Genomic DNA, 25,461 nt, shown 5'->3' with positions numbered 1-25,461 from the left:
AGGTTCTCATCTTTTTTCCCTAACTGGACCTCCACTCAGGCAAGAAAAATAGTAGGAATCCCTTGAAAACATTTTAAGGTGATCAGAAAAACCTTAGCCATTTAGGGCAAAGAATTACAGTTGAGACATAACAAAAGACTGTCTATAAAGCCAAGAAGGAAAGGCCAGGGAGAGAGTTGCCTTGGGGTTTTCAAAAGTCATCATGTATACTAGGGAATTTAGAAAGCCACGCACATGCTCACGACAGGAGGCATGCTCAGAAAAGAACTGAGAAGACCCTCAGATGAACTATAAGCTCAGTGCAAGCAGGAAGAAAGGATGAGTCAGAGTTGCAAACGGCCTAAGAATTAAAGGGGTACTCTAACACACAGCCAATCCACAAAGTAAAGCAACTAACTAAAGCCAGAAATTGAACCTAGTCTTGTATCTAGTTCAGTGTCCTACCATAATAGGACCTCTCAAAGTCAGGAATAGATGGTCAAATAATATCTGCTCTTTAGGAAAAGAATAGTAGTTAACATTTTTGAGCACTTACTATAATGACTGGATCAGTAATAAATGTGTTATTTTACAAATTCTCTACAACAACCTTATAAAGTAGGTCTAACAGTATCCTCATTTTACAGATGCAGGACTTGCAGCTGGGAGGTTAAGCCAAGATCATACAGATAGGAAGAAGAATAACTAGGATTTGGTCCAGGACTTGCTCAATTCTTGCACTCCTTGGCTGGTCACGAGGTCAAAGTTGGCCTTGTTTTAAGTAGTGACATCCAGTAGAAGGACTAAAGGACACCAGGGTTCTCACGAATTGATGAATCGCTTCTTAGCTTAATCTGTCCTGGGTCTATAATGGAAGAACTCTTTGGGAGATCCTTCCAAGTCCACACCATCTCCCTCCCTTCTTAGGCTGGAAACATCTCCCTTTCTCTTTAGGCTTCCATAGCCTCTTCATTCTTTCTGGTGACTTATGGACTTTCTACCTTGTAGTTTTGTGCAAGCACCTCTTAAATCCTCTGTATCTGTATCATAGATATGTTTTCTCCCACTCTCACTACACAAACACATACATAGACATAATAAATTACATGACATAATACATGTTGAATGAATAAATGAATCTATAAAACTGTGCACCCAACCTTTTCTGTATATTTTGAAATGTTCCTTTTTAGCTTAGAATTTCAACACTGACAGTGACCTTTGGAAATCGTCTTAACTAGAACTCTCATGTCACAAAGATGTAAAATGAGTCCTCTAGATGTTTAGTGATTTTACTAAGTTCATAGAATCACAGAGCTGGAGACATAATCCAGGTCTTCGCATTCCTGGTCTAGTCTTTTTCTCCTACATCATCTTCCCCTACCATTCACCCCCTCTCTCCTTTCTAGCCACACATTATCTACACAAATATACATCCGAAAGTGAGCTCTGTGGCCCTTGATAGACCCTACTTCCAAAATATACATACACAGGGGTGCCTGGGTGGCTCAATAGATTGAGTGTCCGACTCTTGATTTTGGCTCAGGTCATGGTCTCACACTTGTAAGATAAGCTCAGAGCCTACTTGAGATTCTCTCTCTTTCTCTCAGCCCCTCACTCCCTCACCCGCTCACACATGCATGGCACTCTCTCTCTCTCTTTCCTTATAAATTTTGATAGTTAGCATAGTATGGGCCATGTTATAAAAGTTTAAAAATGTTTGTGACTTGGTGAAAGTCACCCAAAGTAGCAGAACCCCTAGCAGGCTAATTACAGACTTTTACTACTATTACCTCCTGAACAGACTTCTTAAGATTCAGAATAAATTCACCACTCCATTCCATTCCAGCACCTAGAATATTTCTTGGTACATATGTAAGTACTGAAAAATACTAAAACTATAAACTATATAAAATATAAACTATATGAAACTATAAAGTACAGAAAATATAAACTATATTTACTATAGGCAAGTAGTTTATTAAGATAATAATCTTACAATGTAGAAGAGGCCCTTTTGATAATCTCAAATTGTCATATCTAGGAAATGAGTTTAGGACTCTTACACCTGCCAGCCTGAGCTCTAGCTCCGAGGCTGGAGTCTACCTACAGATTTATTTTGAGGACTGGCTCAGAGCCTCAGAACAAACCTAGACTTTTAAGACTACTTAGAAAAATCTCTCAACCTTCAAATCATTCTACTGGAATCTGAAACTGTTTTTAAACAAAAGCATAAAGGGTGCTAAATATAGCCTATATTTGGCTGTTATGAAATCTTGTTCATCTGATCTAATCTGTTGACAGGGCAAAACTTTCCATACCTCCCTCCAACACCTAGTGCCCAGGGAAAATATGTGTTTGAAATGTCAACTTCTTTAAATTACTGATATAATCACAAGATTTCTGCATCCAACAATGGAAACGTGGGGCCCAAGTACATTTTATTTCTTTAAAAAGGCCTGTGATGTGCTACAACTAGTAAGCAGATGACTTCTTTGGGCTAGCTTTAGTCATTCTGTGAAAAGACAGATCTATGGCCTTGATCTTGGAGGAAAGATAAACTTGGCATCATCAAGCTTTGGTTAATAGAAGAGGTCCATTCTCACATTATAAAAAATTTTTAAAAAGAGGGGCCAGGGCAGAGGGAGGGGGGAGCACCTGGATGCCTTGGTCGGTTGAATGTCCGACTTTGACTCAGGTCACCATCTTGTGGTCCTTGAGTTCAAGTCCTGCGACCAGCTCTATGCTGGCAGCTCAGAGCCTGGAGCCAGCTTTGGATTCTGTGTCTCCCAGTCTCTCTACGCCCCTCCCCTGCTCATGCTCTATCTCTCTCTCAAAAACAAATAAACATTAAAAAAATTTTAAATAAAATAGAAGTCCATTCTCGATTACAAAGTTTGCCCTAACTGCTACTGAAAAATCCATAATATTGACATCATTCCCAGTCTTTTATAACCGAGGAGGAAAGTAAATAGAAAAATTGCCTGTTATATAACTTTGGATGTAGCATTTTCTTGAATTATACCCTGAAGCTAAATTACACTTTTCCCAAGGGTAACAAAAAAACTCTGTTGATGATAGTTCTGTAAAAATATCTAATCCCACTTAAAATAAAATTTGAATATTTATAGTGACATCTATCTATGTATAGCAAAAAAGGGCAACATTTGATAATTCTGCTGATCTCTGCTCTTTATTAAAATATGCACCTTCAAAAAATAAGGTAAAAAACAAGCCAAAACTGGGAGAAAATATTTGCTAAATATGTATCTAATTAAGGACTCACATTTAAAATACACAAAGAATGCTTAGAACTCAATAAAGACAATAAACAACTCAATTAAAAATGATTAAAAGTTAAAAAAGTAAAAGTAATTAATAATTGGGCAAAAGATCTGGACAGATACACAGACATCTCACCAGAAAAGATACATAGATGGCAAAAAAGAAAACATATAAAAAGATGCTAAACCTCATATGTCATTAGAGATTGCAAACTAAAACAGTATTTTCTTGTTTATGTAACTATTAGATCTTGTATTATCGTGTAACTATTAGAAATAACTAATCTCCAAAACACTGACAATACTAAATGCTGACGAGGATGTGAAGCAACATGAACTCTCATTCATTGCTGGTGGGAATGCAAAATGGTACAGCCACTTTGGAAGACTATTTGGCAGTTTTCTTACACAAGTAAGCATGGTTGTACCATACCATCATGGAAATCATGCTCTTAGGTATTTACCCAACTGAGATGAAACTTAGGTCTACACAAACACCTGCGCACAAATGTTTATAGTGGCTTTATTCATGATTGTCAAAAATTGGAAGCAATGGAAATGTCCCTCCATAAGCGAATGGATAACCAAACTGTGATACATCGATACAATGGAATATGATCCAGTGATAAAAAAAAAAAGGTATCAAAGGCTACATACTTTATGATTGCAAGGATATGACATCCTAGAAAAGGCAAAACTGTAGAGACACTAAATAGATCAGTGCTTTTCAGAGGATCGGGAATGGGGAAGAGAGGAAAGATAAATAGGTGGGGCACGGGATTTTTAGAGCAGTGAAATTATTCTCTATGATACTATAATAGTGGATGCATTACATTACATATTTGTTGAAACCTATACACTGTACAACACAAAAAGTATTTTTAAAGTATGGATTCTAGTTAATAGTAATGCATCAGTAGCAGTTCATTAATTGTAACAAATGTACCACACTAATGCAAGGAGGGACAGAGGGGAGGGGAAATATATGAGAACTCTTTATACTACTCTACACTACCTGCTCAATTTTTTTTTTTTAATCTAAAACTGTTGTTTAAAAAAGTCTCTTGGGATGCCTGGGTGGCTAGTTGGTTAAGCTTCTGACTTTGGCTCAGGTCATGATCTCACAGTTCGTGAGTTTGAGCCCACATCCGGCTCTGCGCTGTCAGCACAGATCCTGCTTCAGATCCTTGCTCTCTGCCTCTCCCCAGCTCATGCTCTCTCTCTGTCTCTCCCTCTCTCTCAAAAATAAACATTAAAAAAATAAAAATAAACAAAAGAGTCTCTTAATTAAATAAAATACAAATAATTTCCTTTTATCTCTCAAAGTGCTTTCTCTCATGTTAATATTTTTTATAACCATGGTAAAATTACCAAGAACAGATCATTAACATTGGAAATATTAAACTACAGACTTTATTTGAACTCCACCATTTTTTTCCATGAATGTCCTTTTCTATAGTATCTTAATACTATCCAGGGTCTCACAATGCATTTAATTGTAAAAATTTCAGTCTTTTTTGTTTTTCATCTTTCATGATCGTGACACTTTTGAAGAGTACTGATTAGTTATGTTGTAACTTGTCCCTTAATTTGGATTTGTCTTAAGTTTTCTCATGGTTGAAACGAGGTGATGAGTCTGGAAAGAATCTCATAAACATAGCATTGTGGCTTCCTTCTTATCAAGGGATTTATGTCACCATGTCTCGTTACTGGTGATGTTAACCCTAATTACTTCCTTAGATGGTGTCTGCTGGGCTTCTCCTCTGTAAAGTTACTGTATGTTCCTTCGTATTTAATATAAGTGTCTTGAAAGAGATACTTTGTAACTATGCAAAGTGTATTTACTCTAAAATTTTTATCCACTAATTTTAATATTCAATATACATTGGTATATCTTGCCTGCAAAAATTGTTACTGTGATATAAGCCCAGTGGTGATTTCATATTCCTATATTTCCTTTTACATTTACTGATTGGAAATTACATGAGTAATTTTTTCTTCTTATATGTTTATTTATACCAAAATAAACTCATAAATAGAAGGGAAACTTCAACTGTTGAGTAAAAAGTCACAAAAAATATATCACATTTGTGAATATCTATGCAACAAACAACAGCAACTACCTTTTTAAAGCAAAAAGTAGTCAAGACGCAAAAAAACAGATATAAGCTAATGATAGCAAATTTTAACATGTCATTCTCAGTATACTATGGATAAAGTGGACAAAAATAAATACTGGTTAACATTAAAGATCTAAACAACATAAACAATCATACAGACTTTATAGATATATATCAAATGTTTTATTCTGATACTACAGAATAGATCTTCTTCTAAGTATACCATGGAACAAGGTATATTAATTGAATGTTTACAAAATATTGATCACATATTAGGTTATAAAGTCAACATTAGTAAATTCTATAATGTAGAAATATTATAAAATGTTTTCTAACCACCATGCAATAGAACATTATTTTTAAAAATTTTTAAAGATTCATTCATTTAAAATTAATAAATTTTCGGGGCGCCTGGGTGGCTCAGTCGGTTAAGCGTCCGACTTCACCCGGGTCACAATCTCGCGGTCCATGAGTTCGAGCCCCACGTCAGGCTCTGGGCTGATGGCTCAGAGCCTGGAGCCTGCTTCCGATTCTGTGTCTCCCTCTCTCTCTGCCCCTCCCCCGTTCATGCTCTGTCTCTCTCTGTCTCAAAAATAAATAAACGTTAAAAAAATTAAAATTAATAAAATTTTCTACTCAATAGGTCTGGATAAAAAAAGAAAATAAAATCTGAAATGATGCTAACAAAATACTACATATCAAAATTTATGGGATACGTCTAAAACAGTGATCAGGGGCGCTTGGATGGCTCAGTCAGTTAAGCGTCCGAGTTCGGCTGAGGTCATGATCTCCCAGTTTGTGAGTTCGGGCCCCATGTCAAGCTCTGTGCTGATAGCTCAGAGCCAGACCCTGCCTCAGATTCTGTGACTCCCTCTGTCTCTGCCCTTCCCCCCACTCACATTTTCTCTCTCTCCCTGTCTCTCAAAAAATAAATAAATGTTAAAAAAATTTTTTTAATTAAATAAAACAGTGATCAGAGGAAAATTCATAGTACTATACACTTTTATCAATTAAATCAAATAATTTAAATAAAATTAAATTCCAAGCTTAAAAAAAGCAAGTAAACAAAATATTAAAGGGAAATCATAATTTAGATAAAACAGAATTAATGAGGTAGAGAAAAGAAATAGATTAGGTATAATTTTGAAATGATTAACAAAGTAGACAAACCACAAGATAATTTGATCAAGAAGCAAAAGGTAAGGCACAAATATACAAAATAAGAAATAATAAGAGGCAAACAGTGACATGCAGAAAATTTTAGAAAGTCTAAGAGGCCACTTTGCAGGGCTCTATGCAAATGTATTTGAATGATTTACTCGTGAAATATAGATGAACAAAAGCAGCATGTTTGAAAATGAAAACTTAGACTAATTTTAGTATAGGCAATCGAAAAGGGTATCAAGGAACTAACCCACAGGAGCACCGGCCAGATGGTTTCACAGGAGATTTCTAAGAAATGCCCCAAAACCATAGGTAGTCACAATGCTCTGTAAATTGTTCTAGAGCACTACAAGTGAAGGACAGCTTCCTAATTGTTTTTATATAGCAAAAATAACTGAACCTGATAGTACAAAAAATTATGAATCAATATCACTTATGAATATTAATGTAAAATATTTGATAAACTACTAGCAGAGGACAAAAACCACATTAAAGAAATTCCATGATCAAGTGGAATTTATTACATGAATGTAGGATTGTTCTGTATTCTAAAACCATCAACATAACACCATTTTAATAGATGTAAGGAGTAAAACATGAAATTATTCATGTTGAAAAATCCTATGACAAAAACCCATTTCTAACAACAAAAAAAAATCAAGAAAAAAGAACTTGATGGATACTCTCTTAACATAACTACATATATAAACCCAAGTTAGGCTTACCTACTAAATACACCTGAAAGATATTTCCACTGAGAGTAAGAACAAAACAACAATGCCCACAATCTTGACCCCATTCTACCTAGTACTGCTGTTATTGGCCAATGCAAATAGACAAGAGAAATCAATTAGAGACATAAAATTGTTTTTAAAAATCTGAAACTACCCCTATTTGAAGATAAAATTTTTGTATGCCTAGAAAATCCTAATGCATCAATAATAAGACTTAGAAATTTTAGTAATAGTTAGATAAAAATTAATACACAGAAATTAATTTCCTTTCTATATTCAAATAATAGGACATAATGGTAGGGAGAAAAATCCTTTTTTCAATAGTAAAAAAAAAAAGATTAAATACTTAGGAACAAAATCAACAAAAATATGAAAACCCATATAGGTTAAGGGAAGTTTTTAAACCACTGCTGAAAGATACAAAGGTACAGTATATTTAAAGAAATGGAAAGATTTCTGTTCTTAGATAGGATGACTCAACATCGTAATGATGTCAATTCTTCCTAAATGACTTATAAAGCTGATGCAATCCCAATAAAAATACCTATAAGACTTTATGGAGTTAGACAAGTTAATACTAAAGTTGGTATGAAAAAACAAATTTGCAAGCCAAGACAAAACTGAAATAGAAAACTCTTGAGAGACATGTAGTCTTGCTAGACATTAAAATACATCGTGAAATCTCTGTAACTAAAACAACGTAGGCCAGAGTAGTAATAGATAAACAAAAAGAACAGAATATAAAGGTCAGAAATAGATCCAAGCGCATATGAAAATTTAGCATGTGATAAAGGTAGCATCTCAAATCAATGCAGGAGAAAAAGATACTCTTTAAATAAAATGTGCTAGACAATAGTTTTGTTACTTGGAAAAAGGCAAAATTAAATACATACCTCAGAGCTACCAAAGAACTCTAAATGAATCAAAAATCTAAATGTCAAAAAGGAAAAAGGAAAAGCAAACAGCGTTAGTAATAAAAAAACAAACAACAACAACAAAAAAACACAAAGGGGTGAATTTCTTTATAACCTGGGTGTAGGAAAGGTTTTCTAGCTATGATTGAAAATCCAGACCATACAATTTAAGGTCAATAAACATGACTATATAGCATATTTTAAACAATCATAATAAACAAAAAACCCATAAACACGTTCAAAGGACAACTGACATTAGAAGCAAATATTTGCAACATAATGCTTCTATCCAGAATATATGAAACACTTTTAAAAATGGGTGTAATGAAGTATAAAACAAAAACAAAAATAAACAAACAAAAACACCTGATAGAAAAATGGCAAAGATACGACACAGAAAGAGTGTGAAAAAGATATATGAATAGCCTTTAAGTATGGGATAAAATTTTTGCTCTCACTCATAGTTACAAACACACAAATTAAAACTATGCCATAGACACTATTTCTCACCCATGAGGTTAAGGGAAATTTAAAAGTTTGACATATTTTGGCTAGATAATGAGGAAACAGATACTCTGGTGCATTTCTCATGGATATTTGACTGGTACAACCCTTTCGGAATAGACTTTACGCATTTACTATTTGACTCAGCAATCCCATATCTAAGGTCATGGCTGCAAGGTGGATCCAAAAAGAAGAGGAAAATTAACAGGGGCATTATGTGCATAAAGAAAGGAAATATTTTTCCTAAAATCCCCCAAAGACTTTCCCTGTTACTCATCAATTCCAAATGTGTCAGATGGTGACTCCTCACTGCAAGGAATTGGGGGAAGCAGGAAGTACTGTTAGTGGAACACATTGGCACTCAGTCTGGTTAGTAAGAGTTTGGCTACTAAGGAAAGGACGAGCCTGGGAACTGGGGACACAGCAAGGAGCGCCTGTCACAGCTGTGTTTTTTACAGGGCGCTCAGTGTCTTTTGATAACCTTCTTGTATTTGTGGAATTTCCCACTTTCTGAATCCCATCTCTCCAAGATTCAGAAGCCAGAACTCACTTTTCCAAGATCTCTTGCATCTAAGGCAGAGAGACATGTGACTTAGAATTTGCAGTCAATGTGCCTGTGTGAAACTTCAGATCAGAAAATGAAAGAGTACCGCAAAATCCATCTCTTGGTGAGGATATAACCAGAACGTTTTGCTTTTCAGGAATAGTGATGATGAAACAGTATCACTGTTGTAAACTGTGGTGTCAGTTTCCGGTGGTGGCACATTGGGATCACTTATAAAGCCATGGCATGGCATGGGTTGTGTGTTAGTCCTTACTGCACATCCTCTAAGCCTGGCTCCTTGGTTCATCCAGGCATGCTGCAAAATACTTAATATAATTTAATATCCTCTGTGTCTGCTAAAACTAGAAATTAGGTATATAAGTATCATAAATACAGTATGCTATAAATAACAATCATCTAGACGTATGTAAATATATATGTTAAATATATATATAATAGTTATGATTATCATTTATATGATATCATTTATATTATATAATATATATAATCTGCGGGGGCGCCTGGGTGGCTTAGTCGGTTAGGCGACCGATTTTGGCCAAGTCATGATCTCACAGTTGGTGAGATCGAGCTCCCCATTGGGCTCTGTGCTGACAGTGTGGAGTCTGCTTGGGATTCTCTCTCTCTCTCTCTCTCTCTCTCTCTCTCCCTCTCTCTCTCTGCCCATCTCCCACTTGTGCATGCTCACTCTCTCTCTCTCTCTCTCTCTCTCAAAATGAATAAAAATTAAACATTATATATAACATCTATTTGTTAACTATCCCTCCTAGTATGTAAATCCATATGGACAGGAATCTTGTCTCTCTTTTTTCATTTTCTCCCTAGAGTCCAGCATAGACCACGGCATGGACTCAACAAATAATTACTGACTTAGGTAATGAATGAGGAAGGAAACTTTTCCTCTGGTAGGTGAGAAAAGAAATAGCGACAAGCTCAAACTTAGATATGTTTGCAGGTGAGATTGTGGGAAGTTGAAGAAATTCTACAGGAAGTTCTAAATTTTCTTGCACTTTATTCTTTAGGAAATAGAGCATATAAAACAAAACTGAGCTTTTTTTTCTTTGATGGTTTGGGATTATCATGATAACTATCAATTATTGACTATGCCTCAGTAAGATCAGGATAATATTGAAAAACATTTATGCTAACACTAGTATTACCATTAAGGTACCATATTCATGTTAGGTTTTTTTGTTTGTTTTTTTTTTCCTGATTCTTTCCAGCGATTCCCATGATCACTTCTTGTGTTATTTGTAAACTTGTCTGATTCCTGACTTTGAGAAGTTCACAGAGTATACTGGAGAGAAAATGGATTTTAGAATTCAATCCGTTTTTGAATTCTAGTTATATCCTTTACTGCTGTTGTGTCCTTGAGAACGTTACACGCCTTGAATTTCAGTTGCCTCTCTGATAACATGAAATTATTCTACCAAATAAACATATTGAAAATGTTTTTATAAAGTGTGTAAGGTTTTCGTCCATAGTAAGCTCTCAATAAAATGTAGCTGTTATAAGAAAGTAGACCTTAATCAGTTTAGAACTCTGGGCCTTTTAGCCCATTTCTTTGCTATATCAGGCGCCTGATAAATGTTTGATTAATTCCATCTGCTGTCAATGAATCTGTTTCCCTTTGTTTTCATTACAACTTGTGTCCTGATGTTGCTGATGTTTTCCCTTTTTCCAGTCTCTTGTTTCCTTTTTTTATTTTCTCTCTCCAATTACAGCCATTTCTTCATCACACTGTTGCAGTAAAATTTAATTCATGTATATATCTCATGAGACAGTACTTGTTCTAGGTGCAAAATCATGCTGTAATTTTCTCTCTTCTAGTTTCTCCAAATGTCTGTTTTGGTTTTGTTTCTTTGGTGTCTCTCCTCCAGCAGAGGATTTTTTGCTTATTTTTGTTTCTGTGGTTAGAGAGGTCATTTGAGGGGTACTTATTTTAAACACGCTTTGCTGACTGAAGAAGACATTTACAGTGCAGCCTCTCCAATTTCCTATTGAAATACCTCCTAAAGAAATAAAAGAAAAAAGAAAACTCAAAGCAACAAAAATGAGGACTGGCAGTCAACCAGCTGTCAGAATCCCAAAGGACTTTTCACTTATTAAATATTAGGAAACCTCACTGTAGGTCGCTATCAGAGACTGACCCACAGGAAATAAAGCGATGCTGGTGTCCGAAGATAGGAATACTGTCTATGTTTTTTACCTCCTTTGCTCAATCCTATTTTTGTGTTTTAGTCAAGGAAGGAACCTTTATTATTATGTGCTGACAAAGTTCCAATGCTAACCAAGGGTTGAACTGCCAGAAAAGACTCCTACGAAACATTCAGGTATCTATTCTCAGTAGGTAAGTCTATTAGGCTTTACAGACACAAAGAGCTCTTCAAATAGCATCAGAAGCCAGAGTTCTATAATTGGCTCTGAAACCCAACTCTAGGAACATCAGAAGGTCAGAGTTATTGCAGCTCTAATTTGGGATTTGGAATAATAAACTCTTCATAGTTTGAGAACATTACTTACTTAAAAGCAAATCACCTTTTTGTCATCCTTCAGGTCCATGTGGGTTTATTCTGTTTTACAGGTGTTTGTTTTTTCTTCTACCCACACTCTACCACTTCCAAGCCCAGGAGTATCTAAGTCCATAAGGTTGGGGGTGGTGCCATTGAGGAGCAGAGCCTTGATACATGTAAAATATTGTAATGGAGTGTACAAACTGCCTTGTCATTTGTTTCATCAGTGGTTGGCAAAGATGGGTATGCATTTAATTTGGGCTTTTGTAGTTTGCAATGGCCTATTCAGTCACTTGTGATAACTGACTTTGGTTAATTGTAACTTTTGTGGGGGTTAGCTGAACCAAGGTAAATAGTACCAAGGACTTTCCTAATCATATAATTGGAGAAAGATGTGAAATAATAGATGGTTGTGGTTGTGATAATTTCTTACAAAGAAACTGATAACCAATACCATTAATGGTTTTACAACACCTTTTCAGAGAATCTGCACTGATCAAGAAAGAGGGATAAATTGCAGTTATTTATGGCCATTGGGAAAAGAAAAAAATGAACACCTTATAACTGTGATGTCTTCTGACTTTAACCACTACGCTTTAGTCTCATAAGTGATACAGATGGCAGGGATCACCAGTCACTTTCTACAGACTAGGAATCTGATAGATTCAGAGAGGCGTTCTGTCCCAGCAATACCGCGCATACAGCAAACCAGCCAAAGCTGGACAGGACCTCTACTTTTCCTAAGTCTACCCCCACAATTCTCGTTGCTAGACCACTGTGTCTGCTTGCCATGTCTATTCAACACTTGGTTGGCAGTCAACTAAATAAGGAAGCTGGGAAGCATTAAAGTGTTTAGCTTTAAGCTGTAATGCCCAATATAAGAGTGGGAGTTGGAATGAGACCTACCAACTGTTACATTATTTTATAAGACACTTTATTAAACCAGATACACTGTCATATTATATATAGCTCATGACCTAATTAGCAGATCCCCCATCCACTCTTCCTGTATCAGCTACTCGGTAAAACTGGTTCTATTTTTCTGGTTTTATTGAGGTAAAATTGACATATAGCACTATGTAAGTTTAAAGTGTACAGAAGCATGATTTGACTTACAGATATTGAGAAATGATTATACTACAGTAAATTTAGTTAGCATCCATCATCTAATATAGACACAAGAAAAAAAGAAAAAAAAGGTTTTTTACCTTGTGATGAAAACTCTTAAGATCTACTCTCTCAACAACTTTCAAATATGCCATACAGCAGTGTTAATTACAGTCATCATGTGGTACATGACATCCCTAGTACTTATTTATCTCGTAACTGAGAGGTTGTACTTTGACTAGTTTCATTTGATTACCCCTCCCCCAGCCCCACTGCTGGTAACCACAAATCTGATCTCTTTTTTTTTTCTGTGAGTTTGGGTTTTTTAATTTCATTTTTTTTTAGATTCTACATATAAACGAGATTACATGGTGTTTAATTTTATTGCATGTTAATAAAAGCACTTAAGACTGAGATGGAATTCTGTTTCTGGAGTTTCTTCAGTGTTTGGAAAGGCTCACTTAGAGCTTATAAAACTTTATGAGGCTGGAGATGAACTGGAAGAAATTAATAAGCAGTTGAAAAGGCTTACAAACTAACAACCAAGATGGTTTAGCTTCCACATTCAAGAATGCACCTGTTCTAAATCAAGAGACTATAGATGCTGGAGAGGATGTGGAGAAACGGGAACCCTCTTGCACTGTTGGTGGGAATGCAAACTGGTGCAGCCACTCTGGAAAACAGTGTGGAGGTTCCTCAGAAAATTAAAAATAGACCTACCCTATGACCCAGCAATAGCACTGCTAGGAATTTACCCAAGGGATACAGGAGTACTGATGCATAGGGGCACTTGTACCCCAATGTTCATAGCAGCACTCTCAACAATAGCCAAATTATGGAAAGAACCTAAATGTCCATCAACTGATGAATGGATAAAGAAATTGTGGTTTATATACACAATGGAGTACTACATGGCAATGAGAAAGAACGAAATATGGCCCTTTGTAGCAACGTGGATGGAACTGGAGAGTGTGATGCTAAGTGAAATAAGCCATACAGAGAAAGACAGATACCATATGGTTTCACTCTTATGTGGATCCTGAGAAACTTAACAGAAACCCATGGGGGAGGGAAAGGAAAAAAAAAAAAAAGAGGTTAGAGTGGGAGAGAGCCAAAGCATAAGAGACTGTTGAGAACTGAGAGCAAACTGAGGGTTGATGGGGGGTGGGAGGGAGGGGAGGGTGGGTGATGGGTATTGAGGAGGGCACCTTTTGGGATGAGCACTGGGTGTTGTATGGAAACCAATTTGACAATAAATTTCATATATTGAAAAAAAAAAAAGAATGCACCTGTTCTGCTCCAGGATGAATTGGTATTTGGTTATCTGAGATCTATGTTGACTTGTGAATCACTAAAAATATTTATGCATGACCTTACTTTCAGTCTTGTCTTTAGATGTATGGATAAAGAAAGCATGAGGGGCGCCTGGGTGGCTCAGTCGGTTAAGCGCCCGACTTCGGCTCAGGTCATGATCTCACGGTCTGTGAGTTCGAGCCCTGCGTCGGGCTCTGTGCTGACAGCTCAGAGCCTGGTGCCCATTTCAGATTCTGTGTCTCCCTCTCTCTCTGCCCCTCCCCTGTTCATGCTCTGTCTCTCTCTGTCTCAAAAATAGATAAACGTTTGAAAAAATTAAAAAAAAAGAAAGCATGAGACATCATGATAGTCAGACATTTGCCATCATTTTATAAATGAGGAAACATATTTGGGAGGACAAAATTATTTTTCTCAAGCTAAGAAAGTACTAAAATAGTCATCTTAAAACAGACATCCTTAAAACAATTGCTTTTCTCTGATTTTTAGTTATTTTACTTTAGTGTTAGATCATTTGAAATTAGAGAGCCTAGCTAGGATGGTAGCATTGTCACCAATCATGAAACTTGATTAAAATTGTAAATCTTGAGCTTGTTTACTATAAGAAGAGATTACTGATGCTACAATCCTTGTAGTATTTTAAAGGTAGGATCAAGCAACTTAATAGCTATAAATTACATAGTATGGTGTCTTTGACATAACTTTAATTGAATGCTGAAGATCTATTGTTATTTAATAGTAGTTTCTTAGGGCACCTGGGTGGACTTCAGGGCCAGACTTCAGCTCAGGTCATGATCTCATGGCTCATGGGTTTGAGCTCCACATTGGGCTCTGTGCTGAGCTCAGAGCCTGGAGTCTGCTTCAGATTCTGTGTCTCCCTCTCTCTCTGCCCCTCCCATGCTCGTGCTCTGTCTCTCTCTCTCAAAAATAAATGAACATTGGGGTAGCTGGGTGGCTCAGTTAGTTAAGCGTCCAACTTCAGCTCAGGTCATGATCTCACAGTTCCTCAGTTCGAGCCCCACGTCAGGCTCTGTGCTCACAGCTCAGCCTGGAGCCTGCCTCACATTCTGTGTCTCCCTCTCTCTCTGCCCCATCCCCATGCATACTCTGTCTCTCTCTGTCTTAAAAGAAATAAAACATTTTTTAAAAAATAAATAAATATTTAAAAAATTTTAAATAGTAGTTTCTTAAACGATAACAATCACGCGATGGGGCCATGTTTTTCCTGCTTCTGGAGAAGAAAACTAGAAAAATGATGTGAGTGAGAAGGAATAGGGATTAGAAAAGAATAAGGTAAAATCAATTATATTTATTAATTTTAATCCACCTTATCTAGGAATAGATCATATCAAACTTTGGGAGGAAACTATGTATTATGAAGTACATATCAAACATTAGAAATATTCTTTTACTCCATGAAACATATTTTCCAAAATATTTACCTGGCACTTAACCTATATGCTTTTGAGAGCTAGTTACTTTATTTCTTCATTTAAGTTGTGATGTACACAACCATCTCTCCCTAGGTGACACTTTGAAACATGAAGAAGCCTGGTTTCTAGTTCTACAACAGGTTTGTACTCCTGTTAGAATTTCTGGGCATTCCATTCAGTAAGACCCAGTTGAAATGTGTCCTCTTCCATAAAGCCTTACTGAAGTCCTTCAGGCAAAGGCAGCTTTTCCCTTGGGTTTCCAAAGACATTTGTAACTACTCCTGTTACACTGCATTCTAAACATTTATTTACATACTTCTTTTCTCCACTAGATGGCAATCACAACAGTACAAAGTTAATTTTTTTTTTTTTTAAGTTTATTTATTTATTTTTGAGAGAGAGAGAGAGAGAGAGAGAGAGAGAGAGAGAGAGAGAGCGCACCAGCAGGGGAGGGGAAGGGAGGGAGAGAGAGAGAGAGAGAGAAAGAGAGAGAGAAAGAGAGAGAGTCTTAAGTAGGCTCTGCACTGTCAGCACGGCTTGAAGTCACCAACGGTGAGATCACAACCTGAGACAAAACCAAGAGTCAGATGCTTAACCTACTGAGTCACCCAGGCACCTCTGAAATTTTTCTTTTTATTTCATCTTTTTCAGAGAGGGCATACATAAATATTAACTAAGTAAGTAATGAAAGGAACAAAGTTGATCCTCTACTGTGGAATGGAACACAAAGACATATGTAAGATATTGACATCTATATCTAAATGTCAATGTAGATACAGATGTACACACATGGTATTTAGAGAGAAACACAATCGCTTTCTTGCTTGACCTCTGTGGTTACTTCCAATGGTACGATGAAGAAGGCTGAGACTCCTGACAATTCCCTCTGCTCCCACAGTGGCTTCCCAGCAGCTCCTTCTGGCAATTTTTCTTGGCAGTGGCTCCCAGCACAGGCTCCCAACAGCTGCTCCCATCTGCAAGGTCTCTTCTCTGAAATGGGTCCCGCTAGCAGTGAGTTCCATTACCAAACTCCGGGGCAGCAACAACTCATCCTACCTTGAAGGACACTTGCCTGTTCCCTGCTCTCCTAGCACCATTTCTAGGGACAGCACGCAGCATGATCCACACAGAGCCCTTGGGGCAGTTATAGAGTAGAACTTCTCTTTTCAAGAAGTAAGTTCAAAGGTATGAAGATAAAAATCCTAAGTTATAAAATATATTTGCTATATTCTCTGGAATTTTCTATGGTCTACTCAAGGCTTTCTGAGGTTTGGGATTCCCCTCTGGAGTTGTAACTGCTTGTGGACATTCCACCAACCCTCAGTGACTGGCAGAACACAAGCCTACTGGACATGTTTTTGTCTTACCTTATCTGAGAGCACACATCTCCCCTTTCTTCTGGTGAAAGCACCCTGATGTGCTTTGAAGGATGCTTCCCTCACCTAGTGTCAGTGCGTGTGGCTGAGCTGAAAAATAGATGACACCTACCAACCCTTTTGTTCAAGGGATTATGCTATGTTCTATGTTGCACAGATTCTATATTGTTTTCAAGCAATAGAATTCCAGAAATTTTATCTATATAATCTATTTAATCTATGCATTAAAAAGATAAACTTTCTGATGGCCTTATTAAAGATAAAAGATTATATGATCTCTAGCTGCTCATGGCAGTGTGTGAAGATGGCCTGCTTATGAGGATGTGTGTGTGTGTGTGAGAGAGAGAGAGAGAGAGAGAGAGAGAGAGAGAGAGAGAGAAGGCCCTGAAAATAATATTTGAATGCCAGGACTTAACCTGCCTGACCAGCCCTACCCATGGGCTTCTCTGTTACGTGACTTAATAAATTATTTTATTTTCATTTTTATTCTTATTAGCTGCATAAACTAGTTTGAATTAGCTCTGAAACTTGTAAACAAAATGGCTCAACTAAGTGATCAGGAAACTAATAGAATCATGGAAGCACTAAATCCCACTTGCCCATCTTTCTCTAAGTAGCAGCCATACAACCAGGTCACCAGAATTCCTAGGACAGTTTTATTTCAAGTATTTCCTCCTATTTTCCCTATCAATATAGTTTTAATTTTCATATTTTATACTTTATTACTTATTTTCTAGAAATAAACAGTATTATGCCCATTGGGCTGAAGGACACCAATGAGAACCAAATTGCCCCATAGTTACTTTGGAACTTGCACTATTCTTTTACAAATCCTAAAGCACAAAAGGGGCTAATGACAGCTACTCTTCCACACAGAATTGTTGCAAAAATTAAATAGCATTTGTAAAAATAGGAAGATATATATGTAGAGAGAGATAGATAGATATAGATATAGATATAGATATAGATATCAAAGAGTAGTATGTCAGTTTATGTAGTATATCAAATAACAAGTGTATAAAAATGTGTGGTTTCAATATTGTCATTCCTATGAAAACTTTGCAATGATTGTGAGGTACTTATGGATGGCCACATCTTCCCCAGCGCAGCATAAGTCCTAGAAATAGCATTGGTGCCCTTGATGGCATTTAGCACAGTTTTTGTTGCATGTGAAAATGCCCTTGGTTGGCTGCTTGATCTGGATATGGTCCTCAGGAATGTTCTAGTTGAGAACACTTCACTAAAATCAAGTGGTTCTAATAAGTAGGGGGTAAATGGAAAATGCTCATCCAGATAATTTAATCCTCCCAAAAAGTATAAGAAAATTTCCAGAGAAATGAGGTATGTTGTAGGAATAATAGTTAATTGCTTTGTATTTCTGTTTCATTCTACGTGTGCAGATGTACTTAATACTTACGTGATCTAGTTGGAATTCCATAATAAAATCCTTATTTTATCCTTGTCCTGGGGAGTAATTTCCTTACTCATGGATGAGTTGGGGTGCCAGGAAACTAGCTTCAGTCTTTCCTGGGAAGTCTTCCTAGATCCAGTCAGCACTGTTTGAAGAAAGGCTATGAGAAGAAAACCAAGAACTTAGTGCCCACCCATTTCATTCTCTCACTTTTCACATGAATAAATCAAGCCACAGAGAGCTTTCACTGACACATGGATATTCACTTGCTGCTATAATCCATTGCCATATTCTCCATTACTCTGTCACAAATTCTACTGCACTGGGCATAACTGGGGCATACATAGAAGAGCTTTTTGTTTTAATAACCATATATTTAAATTACTGTATATTTAAAAATTATAACAATCAAACTTGAGATTTCATAAGTATTAGTACTAAGGATAAGGATAAGTTAAAAATAGTAGAGACAGTTGGTTTAAGTTGGATTAGTGAAAATTAAAATGACATGTGAGAGGTAGGTGGCTGTGGCCAAAAATTATGAATGTGATGAGACTGGCAAAAATCTGAAAAACCATTCTTTTCATGACATGTGGTATGACTATATATATATATATATATATATGCATACATACTATATAATAGGAAAAGTTCTTACAAAGATGTAAAATTGAAATAATTTTGTTTCATTTTGAACAACTGATTCTATTGAAAGTAATAAAAGTTCAGGAAAATATAAAACAAAATAAGCATCAAGTAAACGGTTTTCTATTTAAAAATTTTTCTAATATGGAAGTTCAATTTTCCAGGAATTCTGTTTTCTTCAAATTGTTAGTTCTCTTTTTTCTAACAAGTCTTGGCAAAAATAAACAAGTTATTTGGGTAACTGAGACAAATTAAACTTATTCATTAGTTAGTGATGGTTTTTTCAACTACTAAATTACTCATTTGATTAAAATTATTAAAGGATCCCCACCTGCTTGGCACTATTCTAGGCACTGGGAACACAACAGTGAGTAAAAAGTAAAAATATGTACTGTTCTGGAGTTTACATCAAAGTGAATGAGGAAGGCAATAAAGAATGGTTATATAATATGTTAAAAAGTGTTAAGTACTATCATAAAATGTATAACGGGGCAAAGTGATAGAGATTGACCAGAAGAGACTTCTGTGTTAAAAAAAAAAAAGTCCTCTCTGAAGAGACATATGAACACGGTCCAAATGAAGTAAGAGAGTGAGCCTTATGAATATTTGGGAAAGAACAATCTGGGCTGAAGGAAAAGCATTTCCCAATCACTTCATCAACCCAACATATCTTCCCTATCCCTTAAGTAGTATACATTTTAGGCTGTGCCTGTGATTCTCACCAACATGCAACAAAAGAAATTTCCAATCAGGGTGTGATATTTAAGGCATGCATGACAACGATATATTTAAAAGTCCTTTTGTATGCATTGTTAGATTTGGTATGCACACCCACCTTGTGGTATGGAAAAGCACTTGTTATCATCTCTACTTTATAGGATAAAATTTTTAGAGAAGTTAAGTGATATCTCTAAAAACATTCAGGTAATATCCAACAAATCCTAGCCTCAGATCTAGGTCTGGTGTAGGAAGTCTATTCCATTAAGCGGGGAAAGAGGGAGGGAGGGATGGAAGGAAAAAAGGGAGAAAAGGAGGGAAGAAGAAAAAAGTTTACTTTGATTTCTTAAAGTTACAAATATTTCTTTTAGAAACACTTTAAAAACATGTAAAAGAAAAAGAAAAAATCGTATCTACACTTTGATACACATTCAATTATTTTATACATTCATTCAAATAATATCTGAGTTCCCAGATGTGCCAGGTACCGTGGCAGGTGTTAGGGATACAGCAGTGAACAATTAAGACAAAAATCTCTGTCTTAATGGACCTTATATGTGGCCCTTTTCACAGAGTAAGAGGGTCAATAAACAAGATAAATAACTGAAATATAAACATGTTAGATAGTGATGAGATCTGAATATACAATAGAATGGGTATATACCATGAAATGATACTTCACATTTAAAACAATGTTTTACAAATAAAAGTATTGGAAACATGTGCCCTAAGAGAAACTCACTTCCCCTCTACTTTTAAGTCCGAGTGAAAAAGCTAATATGGACTATAGGTATTTTGATCCAAAAGAGGACACTAACAAGAATAAACTTATATATAAATGCTTTAAAATCTTGAGTTGGAAGAAAAATGATGTAAGGAAAATCCTGATATAGTCCAAACATTCTAGAATAAAGATTTCTAATCTACTTCAGCAAAATGTAGAAATTGGGGGTGAGGTTGGAGAGAGAAGAAAGACACTTGGTGGACTGAGGTGGGGGTGGGAAGGAAGGGGTGTAGGGGAGAGTAAAAATACTTTACAGATCTCTCATCTTATTTGTGTTCAAAAGAAATGGGGGATAGTTTATGTTGTGGGAGAATGCATTTGTATTTTATTTTCAAACACTATTAAAGATATGGGTGTGGTTACGAGAGTGGGGAGGGGGAAGGTAGATATTAACAGAACAGAGGAGTAAGTCAGGACTTTCACTAAACATGAGGAATAAATGAAAAGAATAATAATTTGATCCAACTAGCAAAGAAAAAAAAGTAGAACTAGAAACAGAGAAGACTAATGCAAAGTAAATTTAATCTGGGGCGCCTGGGTGGCTCAGTCAGTTGAGCGTCCAACTTCAGGTCATGATCTCATAGTTTGTGGGTTGGAGCCCGGTGGCTGGCTCTGTGTGCACAGCTCAGAGCCTGAAATGAAGACTGCTTCGAATACTGTGTCTCCCTCTTTCTGCCCCTCCCTTGTTCATGTTTTGTCTCTTTCTGTCTGTCAAAAAAATAAATAAAATAAAATAAAATGTTAAAAAAAATTTTTAACTAAATGTAATCTATTAGATGGACTCTACTAGATGGAATGAATAAACATGACTCCTTATACTGACAGGAAACAGACCATTTTCTCCAAACCGGAGAAAAAAATTAGTAAAAAATGGCTGTTAAAATAAAATCTACATACTTTTTATTAACACACATGCACACATGTACACACACACACACACACACACACACCTAAAATATAGTGGCAAAGATGGTTTAGAAATTAAGGAGATAGACCAAGAAACACCAGTTAAATCTAAGCAAAACAAAAAAATTCAAAATTAAAATATCGATATTGAAAAATCACTATTTAAAATTCACTATTAAAAGAAGTAAACAAAATAAAAATAAACATCATATAATTATAAAAGACACAAAGATACAGCAATTATAACCTCTATGGCTCAAAAACATTGCATATGACTATATAAAATGTTTTAGAAAGAGATGTTAAAAATGAAATTTTAGAGAAAGACTTTGAACTATACATGTAGTGTATTGGACAGATGTATAAATCCCTTCACTCCTGGTTTAAAAAAAAAAAGCTAGGGGAACAGCATAAGTCAATCAAAACCCTTGACTCAGTAGATCCATATAATTTCATGTAATACATACATATGCACTTATGATTTAAGGGACATTATTTATTTATAATCCATTGAACATTTTCATAAGTTACACATGTACCTGGCCAAAAAGAAACTTTAACATATTTTTAAAAATCACATTCTCTGGAGATGCCTGGGTGGCTGAGTCAGTTAAGTGTCTGACTCTTGATTTCGGCTCAGGTCATGATCTCATGGTTCATGAGTTTGAGCCCCACATAGGGCTCCATGCTGACAGTGTGGAGCATGCTTGGGATTCTCTCTCTCTCTCTCTCTCTCTCTCTGTCTCCCTCTCTTGCTCTCGCTCTCACTCTCACTCGTGCTCTCTTTCTCAGCCCCTCCCCCGCTCTCTCACTCTCTCAAAATAAATAAACTTAGAAAAAAATCATTCTCTGACTATAATCTAAAAATTAGAAATTAATAATAAAAACTTAATATTTTGAATTTAGAAACACATTCCCAGATAGCTCTTAAATTTAAGAGGAATTTAAAAAGAAAAATCAGGGTGCCTGGGTAGCTCAGTTGGTTAAGCATCTGACTCTTGATTTTGGCTCAGGTCATGATCTCATGGTTCATGGGATCAAGCCCAGCACTGGGCTCCAAGCTGACAGAGCAGGGCCTGATCAGGATACTCTCTCTCCCTCTCTCTCCCTCTCTCTCTTCCCTTCCCCTGCTTGTGCTTTCTCTCTTTCTCAAAATAAACATTTCTTAAAAAAGAAAGAAAAGGAGAAAAATCAAACTATATGGAAAGCAATAAAAATTTCATAATAGAATCTTTGGACACAAAGAAAGTTGTGCCAAAGAAAGAGTTTACAACATGCCTTTAAATGTTTTTATTAAGAAATAACAGTAAAATTGAGAGATATATTAAAATAAAAAATAATTAGAAACTAGGAATAAAAAGAGAAAAAAGCTGAAATTTATTAAATAGAAAAATAAAAAATAGAAAAGGGAACAAATAAATCATCCCTTGAACCTTCATGTAAGTAAGAAAGAGAGAGAGCGAGAGAGGGAAGGAGAGAAGGTGTGAAGGAATAGAAAAGATGGAGCAAGCAAAAAAAAAATAAGCAATGTTGGGGATCAGAAGATATAACTATGGATACAAGAAAGATGATAATTGTAAGAGAATACTACATGCAGCTCTATTGAAACAAATTTGAAAACCTAAGAAGTAATATATATTTTACAGGTAAAATAAAAATATTAAAAATTATTTCCCCAGTTGGGGAAAACATGAATAGATCAATTTTCATAGAAAAAACTAGAAAGGTGATTAAAGACCTATCATGGAAATAAGAACCTGGTGGACAGAACAAGTAGCAGACAAACCAAAAACCTACCACCCCCCCCCAAAGAAAGGAAAAAAAGCCTTGGAATAAAGTTTCTTGGGGGAATACTTGTTCAGAAGACCCATCTCATTTCCTGAAGTAGATGTAGTGCCCAGAACTAGACACATGGTCAGAAAAGACCAGAGAGAACCCTAGGCTTGCACCTCTGACAGACATATAGGTTTTGGACTCTGCTCAACATGCTGATAAAAGCTAAGGCTGTTTTATGCAGTGCATCTTAGTGACGAGGAAGTGATCAAACTTCGTGCCAAGCTGCAAAAAACTAAGAGAGTGGTATTTATGCTCATCCTCTTGGCTCTACTAATTTAAGGAAATCTCTGTCAGGTCACTGACTGACAACTGAGAAAATAGACAGAATTCAGTGTTGATACTTGACAATGAATACAATCTCGGCAAAAATAGTTTGGAAACACCGTCAAACAGTTGGATGACTGAAGCCCTAATGGTTATCAACAGAGAACCCTGGAGAAGAGAAAAATTTGATTTCCTGCATTGCTACATGATGATATTCAACAGTTATTTTCAACAAAATAAAAATGACAATAAAAATCATAAGGCATACAAAGAAATAATGAAGTTTGGTCCATTCAAAGGAAAACAAAAAGTTGACAGAATCTGGCCCTAAAGAAGTCTAAACATTATACTTACTGGATAAATACCTAAGGCAACTGTGTTAAATATACTCAAAATGCTAAAGACGACTATGGACAAAGAAGTAAAGGAAATCTGAAAAGTGATGTATGTGCAAAATGAGAACATCAATAAAGAGATAAAAATATTATAAAAGGAATAAAAAAGAAACACTGGAAGTAAAAATTACAATAACCAGCGGTGCCTGGGTGGCTCAGTCGATTAAGCCTCCGAGTTTGGTTCAAGTCATGACCTCACGGTTCATGAGTTTAAGCCCTTCATCAAGCTTTCTGTTGTCAGAACAGAGCCTGCTTAGGATCCTCTGCCTCCCTCTGTCTCTCTCTGTCATGCTCTCTCTCTCTTCTCTCTCTCATTCTCTCAAAAATAAATAGACATTAAACAATTACAATAACTGAAAAAAATTACAATGAATGAAATAAAAAATTCCCTAGAAGTATTCAATGTCAGGCATGAGCAGGTAAAAAATCTGTGAACTTGAAGATAAACAATTGAAATTCCCCAGTCTTAGATCCAGAAATAACAGAGAATGAGGAAAAGTAAACAGTCTGAGGGACTGTCTGGACACTATTAGCAGATCAATGTATTACTGTATGGGAGTCCTTTAGAAAGAAAAGTGAGGAAACACTGTTTGAAAAAGTAATGGCTGAAAACCTTGCAAGTTTGATAAAAGATATGAATCTACACATACCAAAAAATCTCAACAAACTCCAGGCAGAATAATGTAGAGATCAACACTCAGACACATTAAAATCAAGTGAAAAACAAAGAAAACCAGAAAATATCAAAAATAGCAAGAGAAAGTGACTGGTCATGTATATGGTATTCTCAATGAGATTATTAGCAAACCTCTCATAAGAAACCATGAAGGCTAAAAGGCAGTGGGATGAAATATTTAAAGTCTTAAAGAAAAAAATATGAAGGAAAAATTGCAAGTCTGGCAAAACCATCCTTTAGAAATGCACAAATTAAGACATCCCCAGAAACAAAAGTTAAGAGAGTTTTTTGCCTATAGCCCTGACCTACAAGAAATGCCAAAGAAAATCCTTCAGTCTAAAATGAAAGAACACTAGACAATACCTCAAAGCCATATGAGGGCATAAAGAACATTGGTAAAGGTAAACTACATAGATAAATTTAAAAGCCAGTGCCAATACATTCTTTAGTTGTAACACTTGTTTTATTTTCTACATGATTTAAAAGACAAATGCAGGCCCCGAATAGCCAAAGTAATTTTGAAGAAGACCAAAGCAGGAGGCATCACAATCCCAGACTTTAGCCTCTACTACAAAGCTGTCATCATCAAGACAGCATGGTATTGGCACAAAAACAGACACATAGACCAATGGAATAGAATAGAAACCCCAGAACTAGACCCACAAACGTATGGCCAACTCATCTTCGACAAAGCAGGAAAGAACATCCAATGGAAAAAAGACAGTCTCTTTAACAAATGGTGCTGGGAGAACTGGACAGCAACATGCAGAAGGTTGAAACTAGACCACTTTCTCACACCATTCACAAAAATAAACTCAAAATGGAT

At 36.0% G+C, this 25,461-nt stretch overlaps 1 long non-coding RNA gene across 1 annotated transcript in view; it reads right to left on the bottom strand.

Annotated features, from left to right (window-relative positions):
• Positions 1–16,238: 16,238 nt before the first annotated feature.
• LOC121012117 (uncharacterized) overlaps positions 16,239–25,461 on the bottom strand; it is a 63,928-nt gene continuing 54,705 nt past the window's right edge. Inside the window, exons 2-3 of the long non-coding RNA XR_005781949.1 lie at positions 18,419–18,572; positions 16,239–16,615 (exon numbers count right to left, since the gene is read on the bottom strand). This is a non-coding gene — a long non-coding RNA (uncharacterized LOC121012117). The remainder of the gene's footprint in view (positions 16,616–18,418; positions 18,573–25,461) is intronic.

Source organism: Herpailurus yagouaroundi, unplaced genomic scaffold, assembly GCF_014898765.1.
Source record: "Herpailurus yagouaroundi ecotype Mexico unplaced genomic scaffold, PumYag 29, whole genome shotgun sequence".
NCBI lineage: Eukaryota > Metazoa > Chordata > Mammalia > Carnivora > Felidae > Herpailurus > Herpailurus yagouaroundi.
The sequence above is the reverse complement of the archived record's forward strand: the minus strand, read 5'-3'. Positions and strand labels throughout refer to the sequence as shown.